General features: G+C 42.2%; 1 protein-coding gene across 2 annotated transcripts in view; it reads left to right on the forward strand.

Moving 5' to 3' along the window:
* DNER (delta/notch like EGF repeat containing) overlaps nt 1–15,502 on the forward strand; it is a 324,264-nt gene that overhangs the window by 4,674 nt on the left and 304,088 nt on the right. The window lies entirely within an intron of this gene.

Below are 15,502 nucleotides of genomic sequence, written 5' to 3' on the forward strand. Positions count from 1 at the left end.
TTATGTAGTTTTACCCACTAAGCTGATTCTATAACCCTCTCTTTGATTTAACATGGGACTTGAAACAATGGTTCTGCTTCAGATGAATCCATTTTGACTGAAGTTTGCTAACAAACAACAACAAAGAATTCTAGCTCTTTGCACAGCTTCAGCCTTCTCTGCTGGACTTTTTGCACATATGCACACACACGCACACCCACACAGACTCACATTGTGATATGTGCAAAATCTCCTATATTAGCTGTCAAGAGATGTTGCTTCTTTCTCTGGCTTTTCTACTAACTTTTTGTGACCTTGGGAGAGCAATCGAACATCCCTGGACTTCAGTGTTCATATCTCCAAAATGGACTAGAATGCTTGTCTTAGTTTCTTTTTAGAAAAGATGCAATTAATAAATGGGACATTGTGAAATTTTTTTCGATAAAGGAGGATGGGAGAATGAATGTAAAACGTTTTGAAAAAAAGTAAAATGTTGCACAAATACAAGGTATACCACTAGGAAAAGGATTATCTGTTTCTCATATAAAATATGATTACACCAGTCTATTCAGTGCCTGTGATTGTTTTCCTTCAATGAACAGACTCAGCTTTTTCTCCCTACTAGGATGAGTTATGCTACGAGATCAGTTTTAAAAATGAAAAAAATTCATTGTACTGAAATTTTGATAAATGTATAGTTCTTTTTATTCTGAAATAGTTTCTCAGAAGATTCTCAGTGACTTTGTTTTCTTTTGAAATAAATGAATGAAGCTCATCAAAATCCTCTGAACACTTTTAATAAAGGAAAGAAACAGTTGTTTTCCTTGGTATCATGAAAATGGAGTGATTTTCTTATTTGGTTTATCTGATGAATTCTTAGGAAACATCATTTTTCTCAGTTTGGCCACCTGACAAAAACACATTTCTGTCTTCAGCTTCTTTGCTTAAGCTTCTCATGTGACACGGTACCATCCAAAATGCTTTTGTTTATGCCCTCATTTCAGGCATCAGACAGGAAAGAAAACCTATCTGAGGCCGAAGGGTATTTGAGTCAGAAAACCGAATGGCTGAGCTGGATTTTCAGATCTTCTTACCGATCCAGGAGGCAGCTGTGGTCAGCGCTGCCCAGCCCAGAGGCAGGGACTATAGAACCTTGCCCCCCAGACAGAAAGTCCAACAGCACAGTAAAGTTTGTGGATAGAATTTCTTTATGTTTCCTCCTTCCTCCTTCACCTACACTGGTGCTGAACCCTGGCTGCCTGTAGAGTCCCCCAGGAGCTTTAACAAAAATGAGTGCCTGCGTCCCACTGTCCCACATCCCCCAAGTTCTGACTTAATTGGTGGGGCCTGGGCACCTGTGATTTTTAAATGTCCTCCAAGTAATTCTACTGTAGGACCAGGGTAGGGAAGCCCCCGCTAGACTCTGGTCATCTCCCCTGACAGCCTTCCCAACATGTGGCCTGTGGCAGAGAAAAAGAATACAGTCCCACCTGCTCTTGGCCCTTCTCATCCAAGAGCATCCAGAGCCTGGAATTTCTGGCCCACACTTTCCTCCAATGGCAAAGATTTTGCATCTCAAAGTGGACTTGACGTCTCCACGAAGGTGGTATGTGATGCAGTGTTGAGTCCAGATGTGGGAATCAGACCTAGGGTGGACTCTGAGTGTCCTCGGGGAAGTAATTAGTTTTTCTGCAGTGTGGTTTCCTCATCTGTGAAAATGGGACCCTGATGCCAACCTTGAAGGTTTTTGTGGCTTAGAAAAGTATCTAGTCCAGTGACTGGCCAAGAGGAGACACCTACTAAAAGGTATCCATTGTGCGTATCTGTAAGAGGACTCTTGTTTATTTCATGTTTTTCCCTTGGACCAAAAAAAAAAAACTTTCTTTCTTACCCGTTTTCCAAAGAGACTAAAATTCCACCAGTGGAGATTCATTTCTTTGGTTGTGATGTATCAGATGCTAGAAAACTGGGATTTTGCTGCTGACTCCCTACAGCATTCACTTCTGTTAGTTCCTCCTCTGTACCCCCCTTACCAGGTGGGTGTCAAAAACAGTAAGAGAACAATGTGGACTGAGCATGCGCTGGCCACCTAGCCTTTTATGGAATCATTCATTGCTCCATTTGAACACTGACCTGTCTTCGGTCAACACTCACACTGTGAGTCTTAGTGCAGTTGTCTTTAAGAGGAGGGGCTGGGCTTCCCTGGTGGCGCAGTGGTTGAGAGTCCGCCTGCCGATGCAGGGGACGCGGGTTCGTGCCCCGGTCCGGGAAGATCCCACATGTCGCGGAGTGGCTGGGCCCGTGAGCCATGGCCGCTGAGCTTGCGCGTCCGGAGCCTGTGCTTGGCAACGGGAGAGGCCACAGCAGTGAGAGGTCTGCGTACCGCTAAAAAAAAAAAAAAGAGGAGGGGCTTCTCTAAGTCACCCCTCCCTGCTCCCCAGGGTGAGTGAGGGCAGAGCAGGACCCCTGACAGGGCTGTAAGGTTCAGGATTACAGGAGCATCAGGCACCGGACAGCAGACAGGCAACCAGCCAAGAATGGTTTTAACATTTTAAAATGGTTGGAAACAAATCAAAATAAGAATCAGAGTTTGGGACGCATGAAAATGATATGAAATTCAAATTCCAGTGTCAATCAGGCTTTATGGAACACAGCCACGCCCATTCATTTAAGTCTTATCTGCTGGTGGGCTCCACCAGCAGAGTGGAGCAGTTGCAACAGACTATGGATTGTAAAGCTGAAAATATTTATCTGGCCCGTGACAAAGGAAGAGGTTGGCTGAATGTTTCCGTAAACGTTGGTGGAAAGAATTTATTCTTCCGTTTTTATTTGACTGAGCTAAATAAAGGCTGGTCCCCCTTCCCCTTCCCTTATCCTCCCTCTGTCCTTTCTTCTCCAGGGGTGTCTATAGCCAGGCTCTAGGGCCAGCCACTAAGGCTGGATGCAGTGGGAGATATACCAATGGATAAACAGAGCCCTTGCCTTCGATCTCGAGAGTCATCCTGGGCAGACTTTAACTTTTCATTGTACATCAGACCTTGTTTAATATGTTTGGACACTGAAGTTAGTTTACTTCCAGGGAGGCGTGTGTGGTAGGGAAAGGAAACACCAGCTGTAGGGGTTTGGGGTGTGAATTTAGAGGTTTAGAATCCGCCCTCGGTCACTACAAGCTTATTACCTTTTATTTTTTTTTACTTCTGTTTATTTTTGGCTGCATTGGATCTTTGTTGCTTCACGCAAGCTTCCTCTAGTTGTGGCGAGCAGGGGCTGCTCTTCATTGCGGTGCGCGGGCTTCTCATTGCGGTGGCTTCTCTTGTTGCGGAGCACGGGCCCTAGGCCCATGGGCTTCAGTAGTTGTGGTGCGTCAGCTTCAGTGGTTGTGGTATGCGGGCTCAGTAGTTGTGGTGCACGGGCTTAGTTGCTCCACGGCGTGTGGGATCTTCCCGGACCAGGGCTTGAACCCGTGTCCCCTGCATTGGCAGGCGGATTCTTAACCACTGTGCCACCAAGGAAGCCCCCCCGCTTTTTTTTAATTGTTCAAAATTTAATCATGACCTATTTTATAAAACACAAATTCAACAATTGTAATATTATTATTATGCAGAAATGTCTACTTATATTTGCAAACTTTTTGTTATTGTTTATCCTTCTTGCTTCTTAGGAGCTTATTAGCTTTCTTAACCTCAATTCCTCATTCATTCATAGGATGTTTGGAAGGACGAACAGAGTAGCTCGTAATCCCCCTGGCACAGAGTTGGCCCTCTGTGCATACGAACTGCTATTTCTGTAAAAGTGGATACCTCTCTCCATTTCATGGCTAAGGAATCTTACCTGGGGTCATACAGCTCGGTGACAGCATTGGAGAGCTGGGCCCCAGCGTTGTGGCTTCAAGTATAATGTTTTTGCTATTATTACACTGCATTTGCCTCAAACTGCTCCTTGTTTGTGACTTTCAAAGTGAGTGCTGGAGGGGAACCAGAGGAAAAATTGGTAGCGGTGCCAGTTCTGGCAGTTTTAGTTTCTGCAGGGATGCTTTGGGTTTGTGTAATGTTAAGGTTTTTCTTTCTTAAGAGAGAGAAATGACATAGGGCTTTTGGAAAAGAGTGAGGATTTGTGCAATGAAATAAGTGTACTTAAAGGAAAGGCACTTGGAAAGAGAAATGTCTGCTATCTTTTGCTAAGGGCTCCTGAAAGCTGGCACGTCCTTTAGAATTCCAATGCTGACAATTATCTGCTGCTTGTAATTAATTTAAGGGAGCATTTGTAATTACTTTTGGGTTTCAGAGGCAGATTGAAACTCCTTTAGGGAAGGCATTTTGTGGTGGAAGTGATTACCTGAGATGAAAAGGATCTAGTCCCTCTTTTCCATGGGAAATCAGAACCCCAGAGTCTGTAGTAAATGGACTGATATCCGCCCAGTGGAAGGACAGCCCAGTAAGGGTGATTGACAGTTTCTGACAGTGTTCAGGTCAGATTTCCAAAATATGTTATTTGGAGCAAAATCCCATCCTTAATTTTTAAGCGAAGTGAAATGTATTAGAATGGGAAAAACGTTAAGTATATCTTCAGTATATTACCCAAGAAAGGGAACATTTTATCTAGAAAATATGAAAAGAAAACCAAACTCTCTAACTTCAAACTGACCTTCCTGATTACTCCTTACACAAAGGATTTTCAGTCTCTTTCAAAAATTAAGGTATAATTTATATACAGTAAAATTCACCCCTTTAAGCCTTCAGTTCTATGATTTTTGGAATATAGTTGTGTAACTGTCACCACAATTAGGATATAGAATAGCTCATCACCTCCATAAATTTCCTCATGCCCCTTTGTAGTAAACCCTCTCCCCAGGCCCAGCCCCTGGCCTCTGCTGGTCTGATTTCAGTTTTGCAGTTTCCGGAATATCATATAAATTAAACCACACAACATGTGTGCTGCTTCTATTAGTGTAATGCTTCTGAGGTTGCATGCATCAGTAATTTCTTTTTATTGCCGAGTAGTATTCCATTGTATGGATATACTGCAATTTCATTTATCCTTTCACCGATTCATGACATTTGGGTGGTTTCCAGTTTTTGCTGATTATGAGTAAAACGTTCACGTACAGGTCTTTAAGTGTACATGTTTTCATTTCTCTTTAGTAAGTACCTAGGAGTGGGATTGCTGGGTCATGCGTAAGTGCATGTTAAACGTTATAAGAAGTTGCCAAGCTGTTTCCCAGGATTACTATGTCATTTTGCATCCCAGTCAGCATTAAATGAGAGTTCCAGTTGCTTGCATCCTTGTCAGTTTTTGGTATCGTTGGTGATTTAGATTTTAGCTATTGTAATAGGTGTATAGTGGCATCACATTGCAGTGTTAGTTTGCATTTTCGTAACAATAGATGATACTGAGCATTTTTTTTTGTGCTATTGGCCATCCATACCTTTTTTTTTTTTTGATGAAGTGTTTGGTTCAAATGAGTTATGAGAGTTCTTTCTAGATTTTGGATGCACATCCTTTATTCCGTATGTGACTTGCAAACATTTTCTCCCAAACTGTGGCTTGTCTTTTTATTTTCTTGACAGTGTCTTTTGAAGGGCAGGTTTTTAATACTGGTGAAGTCTAATTTATCCACTTTTTCTTTCATGGTTTGTGCTTTTTTGCGTCCTCTGTAAGAAATCTTTGCTTAATCCAAGGTCGCAAAAAATTTCTCCTGTATTTTCTTCTGGAATTGTATTGTTTTAGGTGTTACGTTTAAGTCTTTGACCCATTCAGAGATAATATTTGTATTTGTATGTGGGGCAGTGTATGAGTAGTTTTTATTCATTTTTTTGGCACATGGATATCCAGTTGTTCCAGAAATATTTGTTGACAAGATTGTCCATCTCCACTGAATTATCTTGGCACCTTTGTTGAAAATTGTTCAGCTATACATATGTGGGTCTATTTTATTCCATTCCATTGACTTTATATATCTATCCTTTCACCAATTCCATATGACCTAGATTACTGTAGTTTTAGAGTAAGTCTTGAAATCAGGTTGTGTGAGTCCTTTAAATTTGTTGAGATGACATGGAATTCCAAGAATCAGGATAGCACGTCACATCTAGATAGAAATTAGGGTTCTTAACCTGGAATCTACAGGTGGTTTCAAGAGTATACAGATGTCCTGAGATGCCAACTTTTTTTTTTTTTTTAAATAAATTTATTTATTTATTTTTGGCTACGTTGGGTCTTCGTTGCTGCATGCGGGCTTTCTCTAGTTGCGGCGAGCAGGGGCTGTTCTTCATTGTGGTGCGCGGGCTTCTCATTGCGGTGGCTTCTCTTGTTGTGGAGCGCAGGCACTAGGCACGCGGGCTTCAGTAGTTGTGGCATGTGGGCTCAGTAGTTGTGGCTCGTGGGCTTTAGAGCACAGGCGCAGTAGTTGTGGCACACGGGCTTAGTTGCTCCTCAGCATGTGGGATCTGTTCCCGGACCAGGGCTTGAACCCGTGTTCCCTGCATTGGCAGGCGGATTCTTAACCACTGCGCCACCAGGGATGTCCTGAGATGCCACCTTTTGTACATATTTGTTCTCCTGGGGAATGGCTCACAAGTTTCATGAGATTCTTGAAGAAGTCTTCCACCAAAAAAATAACTACTAGCACAGAGGAAGAAGAAGCTAGCTAAATACACGAGAAACTTCTGGGCAGGGATGAAAGCATGTACCAAGAGCCAGCCTGGGACCGTGAAGTAGCCCCCAAATAGGAGTGCCAGCTAAAATACAGGATGCTCAGTTAAATTTGAATTTCAGATAAAAAATGAATTTTGTTTTCTGTGTCCCAAATATTGCACATTGTTTTTCTGAAATTCAAATTTAACTGGAAGTTCTTTATGTTTAATTTGCTAAATCTGGCAACCTTACCCAAAAAGCCTAACTAATCCCTGCTCTGATTACCAGCTTTGCTCTAACGGGCTTCTCAATGGCAATTTAAATTCTTGCCAAATAATTACACAAGGCAAATTTTATTAGCTTGCATTTAAGATAATAATTTAGCTCATAGTTTTACATCTTCTTGGGCCCTTTTAAGGGCAACCATCAAACTGCGTTAGGACATTAAAAACCTATAAAAATATAGTGAATAAGGCCTACTGGTAAACTTACCTTACCCTTTCTCCCCCTCTTCTGCTAATCTCATGCCTCTGCAGTGGTCATTGTTCACATTTTGGTGTGTAGCTTTCTTTACGTTTTCCTCTCTGTACATATAAACATATGTGAAGCATATGTAAATACTCATATCCATGCACCTATTTTATATAAAGACGAAATCATCTTGTGCATACTGTTTTGCAAATTTTTTCTTAATCTACTATGAACATCTTACTATACCTTAAAACAGAAAGCAAACTTGTTCTTTTTGATGGCTGAATAGTATTCCATTATGTGAATATTTATGTATCCAGTCTTTACTGAAATACACTATTTCCATTTTTCCATTATAAATGATGTTGCAATGACTATATATGTATGTATATAATTATATGCAATGACATATGTGTATATATATGTATGTCAAAAGTTGCATACGTTAAACATTCTAGTAAATATTGCTAAATTGCCATCCAAACAGATTGAGCAGCTTTGCTTATTTGCTAACAGCACTTGAGAAGGCCTGTTCACCCACATTTTTGTTAATACTGGTATCTCAGATTTTATTTTTGTGTGTTAACTGATAGGCAAAACATGGTATCTCAGTGGTTCTCTTTGCATTTTAAAAATTATAAATGAAGGAGAACATTTTTTAATGAATTGCCTATTCTTATTTTTGCCTAATTTTCTTTTGGGTTGTTCATTTTTTAAACTGATCTGCTGTGGGACCTCCCTGGGGTTTCAGTGGTTAAGACTCTGTGCTCCCAGTGCAGGGGGGGCATGGGTTTGATCCCCAGTTGGGGACCTAAGATCCTGCATGCTGCCTGGTGTGGTAAAAAAAAAAAAAAATTGATCTGCCATAGCACATTGTTAGTGAGAAAATTAGTCCTTTGTCCTATTAATATTTTTTCCCTATTTATCTTTTTTCTTTTGACTCTGCTTATAGTCATTGTTTTGCCCTTTAGAAGCTTATAATTTTTGGTTTTTATTTAGCCAAACTCATCCATGGGGTGGTCAGTAAATTTTCATTAGAATTCTAATGTTTGATACCAGTACTACATTGTACAATATTTTGAGAATTACCCAATTTGAACCAGGAGTTTGCTTTTAAAGAATTCCGTTTTGGCCAAGATTTATGTCGATAGGACTGATCCTATTGCCTTTTTAGAATGTATAATTAAACATAGCCCCAGTTTATGTCTATCTTAAGAAGGGCTAGCATAGATTTTCTAAATCATATTTAAATACTTGTTATTTGTCTTGAGTTTTTTGAAGCTGAAACACTGCAAGCATTAAGATGCTTCATTTATTTTTTTAAAAGAACCGCTCAGCACGCTTCCCCTTTAATAGTTGGCATGGGTTTCTTAGTATTTTGTTAAAATCACCAAGTTAATTTTAATGGCCATTATTGGATAATAGAGTATTTCTTAGAAGTTCTTGATGATATAACGTGCTGATTTCAAGAAGTGTTCTCCATCCAGGCTTGGGCAGAAAAAGACTCATCTTAATATTCAACAAAATGCAGATTCCCTTATGCTTTAATTTCATGTCATATATTTAACACTTTTTCCCTTGAGAACAATCCCTTTTATCTGACCAGGAATTTTTGTGGTCTTCTGTCTTCATTTTCACTCTTTAAAATTGGTCATTGGTTTTTTGGTTGTGCAAAAGGGAATTCTTTTATTTCCGTAGAAAAGCTTGATAATGAGAGAAATAATAAGAGAGACAGAGAAACGAGAAATAATATTAGCATTTCTGTGAGGTTTAAAATAAACTCTCAGCTGGAGAGAAGTAAATTTAATATTATGTTTTTCTTTTATAAATAGAGGGTAGGATGGGGTGGGCTGGGGATTTGGGGCTCTACTGACTGAAAGGGAAATCACTCTTTTTGTTTCCTAAGGAAAAATTTGTTATTATTTTGTTCAGCCTTTAGAGTGTTAAAAAATGATGCTGACATCTTTAAAATAATCCCTTATGTGAGGTTTCCTTGCTTCCTTCACCTTCAGTGAACCCTTGAGATGTTTTGTACGCTTGGAAGAGGACTTTAAAAAAAAATTTTTATGGGAGTATAGTTGATTTACAACGTTGTGTTAGTTTCAGGTGCACAGCAAAGTGAATCAGTTATACATATACACATATCCATCCTTTTTTTTTTTAAGATGTTGGGGGTAGGAATTTATTAATTTATTTATTTTATTTTTGCTGTGTTGGGTCTTCGTTTCTGTGCAAGGGCTTTCTCTAGTTGTGGCAAGCAGGGGCCACTCTTCATCGCGGTGCACGGGCCTCTCACTATTGCAGCCTCTCCTGTTACGGAGCACGGGCTCCAGACGTGCAGGCTCAGTAGTTGTGGCTCACGGGCCCAGTTGCTCCGCGGCATGTGGGATCCTCCCAGACCAGGGCTCGAACCCGTGTCCCCTGCATTAAAAGGCAGACTCTTAACCACTGCACCACCAGGGAAGCCCTATCCACTCCTTTTTAGGTTCTTTTCCCATATAGGCCATTTCAGAGTATTGAGTAGTGTTTCCTGTGCTATACAGTAGGTCCTTATTAGTTATTTATTTTATATATAGTAGTGTGTATATGTCAATCCCAATCCCAACCTCCCAATTTATCCCTCCCCCCCTTACCCCTGCTAACCATAAGTTTGTTTTCTACACCTGTAACTCGATTTCTGTTTTGTAGATAAGTTCATTTGTACCCTTTTTTTTTTTTTTTTTTTTTTTTGCGGTACGCGGGCCTCTCACTGCTGTGGTCTCTCCTGTTGCGGAGCACAGGCTCCGGACGCACAGGCTCAGCGGCCATGGCTCATGGGCCCAGCCGCTCCGCGGCATGTGGGATCTTCCCGGACCGGGGCACGAACCCGTGTCCCCTGCATCGGCAGGCGGACTCTCAACCACTGCGCCACCAGGGAAGCCCCCATTTGTACCCTTTTTTAGATTCCACATACAAGCGATATCATATGATATCTGTCTGTCTTCAAGAAGAGCCCGTGGGAGTTTAGAAGTCAAGAGCCCTTTTTCCTAACCTTGGCTTTTCCTACTAGTATATGAGTACTTGTGATTCCTTTGTTCTTTCTCCCTTATATTTGGAAAAATGGTTCACATGCAGTGTTGTCTGGGGGACGGAGAACGGTAGGTGACAAGGCTTTTGACGGGGACAGTGCCGTTGGGCTCCCTGCCTCTCCTCTCCCTTCCTTTTCCATGTGGATCCCTTGAAGATGGCCTCCTCAGCAAAGATGGATCTTCTTTCCCAGAAAAGAGAGTCTTTATTCTCGTCTGGGTTCCCCAGCAGATCTGCTTCCTTGGTGGAGCCTCCAAATGAACAGCTGCTTGCCTCTTGATATAAACACCTAAACAGAAACCTGGAAAGGAGCCTATTTACTGGAGAGTTCTAGCGTTCTATTCTTAGGGCTCTGACCACAGTGCATTAGAAAGAACCTAAAGGCATAGAAAGACACATCAGTGGTCATTGGGTGTATTGGCATGGAGAGGTAGTAAAGTCCTGACGTGTCCCGTGGTTTTTCATAATCCTCTAGTGCCTGTATCATACACCATCCCAGGTATTTCCAAGGGGTGTGTGATATCTTAAAAAATTGTTTTTATTGAGGCAAATTCACATGATAGAAACGTAACCATTTTTGGGTGAACAATTCAGTGGCATTTAGTACATTCACAGTGTTGTGGACTCAACATCTCTCTAGTTACAGAACATTTTCGTCACCCTAAAAGGGTTGTACCCGTTAATCAGTTGCTGCCCATTCTGCCCAGTCCCTAGCAACCACCAATCTGCATTCTGTCTCTGTGGATTTACCTGTTCTTGGTATTTCATATAAATGGAATCATACGATATCTGACCTTTGGTGTGTGGCTTGTCACTTAGCATAATGTTTTTGAGATTCTTCCACATTGTAGCATGTATCGACACTGCATTCCTTTTTATGACTGAATGCTATTCCGTTGCATTCTATGACATTTGTCTGTTCATCAGTTGCTGGACGTTTGGGTTGTTTCTGCCTTTTGGTTATTGTGACTCGTGCTGCTATGAACATGCCTGTACAAGTAATTGTTTGAGTACCTGTTTTCAGTTCTTTTGGGTCTATATCTAGGAATATATTTCAATTCTATATTTAACTTTTCAAGGAACTGACAAGTGCATTTCCATCTGTGTTACCTTCTTATACAGGCTGAGCCCAGGATTCTCCACAGGGTGGTTACTTGCAGCCTCTGCTCATATCCCAGATTGATGTCTTCTTGCTTCTGTCCTTGCCCGGGCACACAGCATCCCAGATACTCCATTCCTGGCCTGATCTGTGGCCCCAGTTCTCATGGCACTCTGCTTGCCCAGCTCCATTGTCTCTTCATGAAAGAGCCCAGTGTCCCGTGGCTCCCTCCCAGGAAGGCCTGTGCACTGGAGAGCTCTGTCCTCTGGCTGAGCCTGGGCCCCAAGCACTGCCTGTCCATCCCAGTGATTCATCCCTCATTCCAGTGCCTGTTGTCTGCTGAGCTCCTTTGGGAGAAATAGAGAGCTGGCCAGGGGCACCTGAGCCACCATGAATAAGTGGCCCTAGATGTTATTGGTCCAGTCGCTTCATTTCACTGAGGAGAAAACTGAGGCCAGAAAATGGAAAAAACAACAATGCAAGGCCATCCGGATCATAAGTTAGCCACATACAGCTTGAGAAAGGTCTTGGCATCTGGTGGATGACCTTCAGGTATCCTAGGCAGTCCCCTTCTCCTAGGCCCTGGCACCCATCAGGCACATTGACTACATCACAAGGTGACGTGGAGCCTCCCCAGTTATCACGGTGGGTTGCAGTAACATCTGAGCACATTTGTTTGTTAAGGAAGTAGCTCCTGTAGGTTTATGGAGAGCACATATATTGCTAGTTTTTAATGAGCTCAGTATAAATGAGGAATCTGAGTGGATGGGGAGGTGGGACCCCCTGCACTTGATGATGGGCCGGCAGGACTGCAGGCCCCGGAGATCACTTGTCGCTTAGCAACCACCCCCAGGCTACTTGGTTCCTACAACCTGAACCTGGGTAATGTCCTCAGGGAATGGGATTTGGGCAGTGTGGTTTAGAAAGGAGTGGGAATTGGGTGTTTTTTGAGCTCAATATGGCCCCTAATACACAGGCTTCTCCCCCAGACAAACTGCCTTCAAGGAGCTGGCAGTTCTGGCAACCCTGGATAGTCTGTGGCCCAGAGAAGCTCATAAAACAAACTGAATCCTCCGGTCAAGGGCTCAGCGTGAACCCCTGCTTCCCACTCATCCCTCCGTTCCCATGACTTGAAATCTTCCAGCCTTGTCCTAATGACAGTCTGACACTGAGACACATTTTTATAGAATGCTGGGAGAGTGGAGGAGGTGGCATTCTTTTTCAGAGCAAGGTTAATAATCTGAGGAACTCATCCTTTCACTGGCGGTCACTTAGCACTGATTAAAAATGTGTTGGAGGAGGCCACTGACTGCTAGTTGACCCACCAGTTCAGCCCGGGCAATCAGTGGTTCCTTACCCCTCCCCTGTCCTTAGAGTGTGCATTCTGCCCACCATTCCCATAGTGAGGGCCACGTTCAAGGACGTAGCCCTGAGAGAGCAATGCGATGTTGAGACCATCTGGACTGAGAATACATGACTGCACCTCTGTAAAATTTAAGATTCTGGCGGGCGGGTGCAGAGATCTGTCTGTCTTGCGGCACCCAGGACATACCACATATGTAAGTTCCCTTGCTTGTTAAACCTGCCATCCACCAATCCAGAGGGGTCTGGCTTGTCCTCACCGTATGGGGGCCAGTATCAGATCTCACCCTGGAAGCTCCCGAGCTTGCGAACCAACAGATGGTAACACATTTTGTCGACTTTTAGAGCTTAGAATCATCGTAGAATTCGTCGTGGCCATTCGTCTAACTTTGTAGAAGAAAGGGAAGGCCAAAGAGATGAATGTCAGGGTCAGGAGTTGAATGTTGCTGACTCCCCGCCCAGGGCTCTCTTCACCAACGTATTTAAGCTCAGACATTCCGAGCAGCAAGGACAGTCCTCCGGCGGGTGTGGGTGGGGATTTACAGCATGAATGTTCTTACGGACATTCGGATTCAAATTCAGTTACTTATATGCCCGGGTGTGTTTGAGGTTCCTTCCTCTATATTAGGTATTTTTAATCTTCACGTTTTTTTGGAGGAGGCATTTCCTTGGTTTGATAGGCGAGGAGCCTGGAGGGGACAGGGGTTCTTGGTGACTTGCCAAGGTCATACAGCAGGTGGAGTCCCCTGTCTGCAAATGTGGTTCTTTCTTCAATTATCCCAGCTGTCTGCTCATCCTGTAACGTATAAGAAAAATTCATTATACCTGATGCTGAGCTCAGTTCTGAAATACATCCCATTCAGATGAAGACTATGCAGAATAGTTAGAATGGTGAAATATTAACTGTAATCATTGCATCATTTTATTTTTTAGCAATTAAGAGACATCCTCAGATAGGCAGGCCATTGTTTTAAGACGGACTCAACGTAAAACCATTTTCATCTGGATCAGAAACAGTTTTCCTGCATGGCTTCATGCTTTGCCCAACACCTTCAGAGATAACTGTTCAAAGTGTAATTTTTAATTTTAACATATAGAGAACCTCTAAAAATCAAATGAGTTTTATTAAAATAGTAATTAACTTGCATAATCACTTGTGATACAAAGTTCAGTAATTTGGTTGACCACAGCTAAAACCCAGTAGAAGTACTAATTTTAAGATGATTGTGAATTTTGTGTGTTTGCATGAGTATGAACAGACCAGAAATACAATGGAGTATTTGAGTTTTTATTAAGTAGACATGTAGTGTCTTAAATAGGAATGCATTAAGCACTCTAAAGTCCTATAAGGACTTTAGTGATTAAGCTATGTCTAAAGTTCTTATCTTATGAATGAGAAAACGAAGATGAGAGAGGTTTGAAAACCAGGCCAGATCAGGGTTCTTCCACACCTGTAGGTATTAATTAGAACTCCTTGGGTTGCAAGCAACAGAAAACTCAATTCAAATAGCTTAAACAAGAAGGAAATCTGTAGGTTCACAGGATTAAAAAGTATAGACACTGTGGTGTCAGGGGCTCAAATAATATCACCTGGGTCACGAGTCTCTCCATCTCTCACCCCCACTTTCCTCCCCATTGACTTTATTCTCAGATCCCCAGATGGTGACCTCTGGCAGCTCCAGGCTCACACCATCCTTACTGCCAGCAACCCCAATGGAACAGAGAACCTCTTTTTCCAGTTGCTCTGGAAAGTCCTGAGATTAGCTCTAGTTGATTGATATGGGTCATGTGTGTGTCTCTGAACCAATCACTGTGGCTCTGGGGCTGGATTCTGCTGATTGGCCAGGCTTGGGTCATGTGTCCAGCAGGACTAACCCCAGTTAAACCTTGGGGACCAAGATTGGAAGGAGGGCTTTTCTTAAGGAAATTGTGATACTATTCTCGAAACAAGGGATAATAGCTGTTGAGAATGAAGTCAACAGATTCCCAATATGCCTATTGCCTTTCTCTTTATGACTATTCTTCATATTTGAATGGTGTTTCGCCAAAAATGAATTCCTTCCATCTGCCTCTTTGCATCCATTGATCTGTCTCCTCGACACTTCCTGGAGGGGCACTTTTTTTTTTTTTTTAACATCTTTATTGGGGCATAATTGCTTTACAATGGTGTGTTAGTTTCTGCTTTATAACAAAGTGAATCAGTTATACATATACATATGTTCCCATATTGGAGGGGCACTTTTTATGGTGCCTGTTGCCATATTAGTCTCTATCGTCCTTCTTTTAAGTGATTTTAATACCTTACACTGGAGAGCGTATATGGATCAAAATATTGTAATAGATGTTTCTACACCCACCGTTGCACACACACACACACAGGCACAGAGACAGTTTTAGAAAATGTGTATGTGTTTCAATATCTGGTTTCCTAGAGCTGCTCGGAATTGTTTAGCTGATAACGCATTTCATCTTGATGACACAGATACTTAAATTGATCAAACGATCACAGGTGATAACGAGCTGGAGTTTCCTAATTAGTTGATGGACTGTGAAGCGAAAGTGATTATTTCAGGGACTGGAATAGTTCAGTGGTTGATATATCAATAGTAGGAGGCGTGAGACTTGGAATCAGAAGAGCCCAGGTTCTGGTTTGGCCACTTATTAGGCTATAGAGAGAGTTTATTGTTTTGTAGGAGAGATGTTCACACAGCTGACTAGAAAAGAGGATTGCCCGTCAGTCAATCAGTCAGTCGATGGAGGAGAATAGACAGCTCTCCTGTGTGGAAGAATCTCAGGTAATCTGTGGATATACTCTTACCTAAGGAGGGAGCCCAACTCCCCTTCCTCAACTGTGGACTGTGCGTAGTGCCCTCCTCTCAAAGAATATATAGT

The sequence above is a fragment of the Pseudorca crassidens genome, chromosome 6 (genome assembly GCF_039906515.1).
Source record: "Pseudorca crassidens isolate mPseCra1 chromosome 6, mPseCra1.hap1, whole genome shotgun sequence".
In the NCBI taxonomy this organism is placed as follows: domain Eukaryota; kingdom Metazoa; phylum Chordata; class Mammalia; order Artiodactyla; family Delphinidae; genus Pseudorca; species Pseudorca crassidens.